Source organism: Hibiscus syriacus, unplaced genomic scaffold (assembly GCF_006381635.1).
Source record: "Hibiscus syriacus cultivar Baekdansim isolate YM2019G1 unplaced genomic scaffold, ASM638163v2 tig00015910_pilon, whole genome shotgun sequence".
Classification (NCBI taxonomy): domain Eukaryota; kingdom Viridiplantae; phylum Streptophyta; class Magnoliopsida; order Malvales; family Malvaceae; genus Hibiscus; species Hibiscus syriacus.
The window spans coordinates 519977-524508 of record NW_024062374.1 but is presented as its reverse complement, the minus strand read 5'-3'; the positions used below and the strand labels follow the sequence as shown (position 1 = coordinate 524508).

The following is a 4532-nucleotide window of genomic DNA, read 5'->3' as shown; positions in this document are numbered from 1 at the left end:
GCAACGAAATCATACCCTACCCTAGTTAACTTACATGGCTAAAAGCGATACGTGAATCACAGTTTACCAGTAAAATCGAAACCGCAGCGTATCATTGCAGTCTCCCAATTAGGGTGGTTCTGGAACAAAGAATCACACGCTGTTCATTAGCCAGTCTGTCGGATAATAAAAATCACAAGGCTAACCACCGGAGAACCAAAAACTTTAAACATCCTGCTTCTTGTTGGATTTTGGGAAATTCAATTTTGATTACCCAGATATAAAGGCTTCAAATTTTTAGCCCTCAAAGTCAATATATTTATCAATTGGTGAGGTAAGCCCGAATTTCAATCTCTTCTATTTTTTTTCTGTGGTAATTGTTTTTCCGTTATAGTCATTTTGACCGGCCCAAGTTCTTAATCTTTTTCCCTTCGTCTTGATTAGATTTGTCACAGTTACATCTATTTTATCGTTGACATTAATCTGCATATAGTTTAGTGTCAAAGTTTGTTGTGGTTTGCATGTGTGTATAAGGGAACATAAAAAGTCGCGACCTTTTCTTAAGTAGGGTTCTGCATTTTTGGAATTGAATTTAGCTTTCTTCAATTTGTTTCTGCGTTTTAGGTATTATGTGAATCGGGGATTGGTTTCTTTGTTAATCCATTTTTACCCTTGATTCAAATTCAGTTAATTTTAGTACAAAACGATGCCCCGTTGCTTATTTACTAATAAGTTTCTTCTCGCTGTTGGAATTTACTGGGGGAAATTTTGTTCTTTTTACTCTTCAGTTTAATGTCAGTTACAGCTCTATTTGGTTGCTGAACAATGGAAGTAACAAATTTCATATATTCTTTCTTTCCTTCCTTGGCGCAGTTTTCCAGCTGTTTATTTGTTCATTCATATTTACCTTTCCTTTGATTTTTTGAGCCGGGATAATTTTGAATGTTATGAATATTCATTAGATATGTATGTAATAAGGTTTCAATTGCAGTTATCAAATAATCTGAACAGGGACAAGAACCAGACATGGCGGAGAATGCAGAAGTTGATGAGCGGGTGGATCTTGATGACAATTACATGGAGGAAGAGGATGATGATGTTGAAGAACATGAAGACGAGGACGGGGTGGAAAGTGGTGGCGATGAAAGTGGGGTACAGAACGACGAAGAGGAGTATGAGGACTCAAAATCTGAGGCGGATGGAAAAGATCAATCATTGGAAGTAGAAAAAAGCCGCATTGAAATGGAACATGCAGAAGATGAAGAAAACCCCATGGCTTCTATTAGTGAAGAAGAAAAGGAGAAGTGGGCTCAACTTCTTGCCTTGCCTCCCAATGGCTCTGAAGTTTTCATTGGAGGGATTCCGAGGGATACCTCAGAAGAAGACTTGAGGGAACTTTGTGAACCAATAGGAGAAATTTTTGAGGTCACAATTCTGTGCTTGTGATTTTCAAGCTCCTTTTTTTGGTTTGGGGGTGTTAATTTTGGGTTTTAACCGTTAACAATAATTTATCTTGCAGATACGGTTGATTAAAGATAAGGAATCTGGTGAAAGCAAGGGTTACTCATTTGTGGCATTTAAAACAAAAGAGGCTGCTGAAACGGCCATTGAAGAGCTGCACAGTAAAGAGCTCAGGGTATTTTTTGCGTCCCTTGCATTTGCTTTAGTTTTCTTGCTGATGCAATCTTCCCTCCATTGCTTCTTTTGACCGTTTAGTTTGGTGTTCCTTTTTAATATCCACAATAATCTCTACAGGGTAAAACTATAAGGTGTTCTTTCTCTGAAACTAAGAACAGATTATTTATTGGTAATGTTCCCAAGAACTTGACTGAGGATGAGTTCAGAAAAGCCGTCGAGAGTGCTGGTCCCGGAGTTGAAAATATAGAACTAATAAAGGTGGAATTTTGATCTAGATGATGCTTTTAGATTATGGTCAGTGAATATTTGGAAATCCATTTACCATTTTAATTTGTGAATTGCAGGACCCTCAAAATTCAAGCCGTAATCGTGGTTTTGCTTTTGTCTTGTACTATAACAATGCTTGCGCTGATTATTCAAGGCAGAAAATGGCAAGTGCAAATTTTAAGCTGGATGGCAATAACCCTACTGTCACCTGGGCTGACCCAAAGAGTACACCTGAAAATTCTGCTGCTTCGCAGGTAATTGTAATTTTGAAGTTTATTTTGAAGTGGCATATTGAGGAACTACAATCTGGTTCTTATTTTGGCTCCCCCGCCCTCTTTGTTAGCTCTTGTTTGGTTTGTTAGTTGCTAAATGCAAATAATTGGATGTATGTAACCTTCTGTTTTGAGCATGCCATGAAGCAAAGATCTAATCTTCATATTATGGTTCTTGTACTATTCTACATGTTTTGAATTTACTAGGTGAAAGCACTATATGTCAAAAACATTCCTGATAACACTTCTACGGAGAAACTAAAGGAAGTTTTTCAGCGCCATGGGGTTTTGGGTTATACATTACGCTGAAAGGTCGAGTGCTTTGAAGGCTGTCAAAGATACAGAGAAGTTTGAAATAGATGGTAATTTTTCTCTTGCATTACCTCATACTCTGTTTGGAAAAATAATTTAGGTTTGATTGGTCTGGCTGCTGCTTAAATCATACAAGCTGTCTTCAAATTATTTAAGGAAAAAAGAGGTTCTCTCATGTAATCTACTTTTTAGTGCCTACATGCCATTTATTTCTGCGTAATGGAGTTGGATAGATGTCTTCAATTTTTAGTTCTCTCTTTTGTGAGATGCATTGAAGTTCCTGTATTCATTGCTTTGTCTGTTGAACATCCTGTGTAATTTTTCCTCTCTAACTTTTTGAAAATCATTTCTGTTTGATGTAAGAGTTCCACTTTTATAAGCTCTGTAACATGCTGCACCAAATGCAAGCTAGTAAATATCGGTCGAAATAATTTGGGCCTTTGGAATTAGTATCGGATCTCTTAGTTTAGACTTTGGATTGAATAGTTGAATTTTAACATTTTTCAGTGGAAACAGAAGTTTAATGATAAGCATTTTTGTGAAGAGATTGATTGTCTGAAGATGAAAAATATTCCTTAAATATCACAATATTTTCTTATTGTTGTGTCCGGTCGTACTTGCATCTTGGTTCTTTCAGAAATTACCGTGTTGAGACTGCTGTTATAACAGTTTTTTTTTTTTTATGCTATGTATTGAGGATTCAAATGAAGATGAGAAATTAATTCATTATTGATCTAATAGAATCAGAGTGCCATTGTAAGCATATTGTCTTGTGAAATATGTCTGGAAATGCAACCTTCCGTTGATATCAGGATTTGCTTAGAGTTGTTTTATTTAAATACACTTATTTCATCAGGATATGATCCCCTAAAAATATTTAGACTGACTTGAACGTAGGCCAAGTCTTGGATGTTGTCCTTGCCAAGCCTCAGGCTGATAAGAAGGCCGATGCAGCATACCCTTATGGTGCTGGACTTCATACAAACCATCTTCAGCATCCTGGGTATGGTGGTTTTACTGGACCTACTACATATGGCTCTGCAAGTGCTGGATTTGGTGCTGCTACTAGTTTTCCACAGGTAATCGGGTTGATTTGTATTTTCTTTTTGTTTAGATATAGTTCTCATATTGGTAAAACTAATGCATAGTCATACACATTAACAGCCAGTGATATATGGAAGAGGGCCAATGCCAACAAAATATGGCTATGGTACCCATGGTTCTACCAGATGGTCGAATAGGATATGTCCTGTAAGTCGGTCCCTCATTTTGTTAAAACTATAATATTTTTACTCCGATAACAACACATTTTAAACAACTGGTTTTGCTGCTGTTGAATTTGAGCAGACAACAGCCTGGAGTGCAGATGCCAGCCCCACGTCCTCGAAGAGGTGATCGGGGTAATGGTCTGGGGCGAGGTGGAAATAGTGGTGGTGCTGATGGAAACCGCAGTAGAAGGTACAGACCCTATTAGTTCATGCAATGTAGCTTTTGCTCAGAAACGGGGGACGTAGTTGGATGAGTTTAACCGGGGGTGGGGGGTGGGGGCTCCTTAACCAAAACCCAAAATCAAGGAGCATAAAGTGATATAGTAGAAAGAGTGAAAACAACGGCAGAATCGGGAAACTGGAGCACCACATAAAACATTAAAAGGTCTTCTCTGTTTAGAAAAAGGTAGTTTGAATTAATGTTGTTTAGTTGTACGTCGTGGATTGTTTTATTGTTAACTTGTAAAAGGTTGGCTTTTGCTTTCAAGGGATATACAGGCGCCAGTCCATGTTTAAGGTCGATTTTCTTGTAGGTTTCTTTGTTTCATGGATATGGTCTGATTGGGATTGGCTTTGGGTTAAATCTCAACTTGAAATTTTGGCGCCGTCTTCTTTCTTTCTTTTTTTGAACTTTTACCAGCTTGTCTCCTCTTTCTTATGCATATTAAAAGACAACAAATTTCTGCTGGTGAAAGACAAGAACATGGCGAGTAAAACATAGATGAAAACCAATTGTTTTAATGGCTGAACTGGATGGGTCTTAACTTTTATTACACGATAAACATCCCAAAAGCTA

At 37.6% G+C, this 4532-nt stretch overlaps 1 pseudogene; it reads left to right on the top strand.

Annotated features, from left to right (window-relative positions):
- The first annotated feature begins 213 nt into the window (after nucleotides 1-213).
- On the top strand, nucleotides 214-4256 carry LOC120208121 (annotated as a pseudogene).
- The last annotated feature ends 276 nt before the right edge of the window (nucleotides 4257-4532 follow it).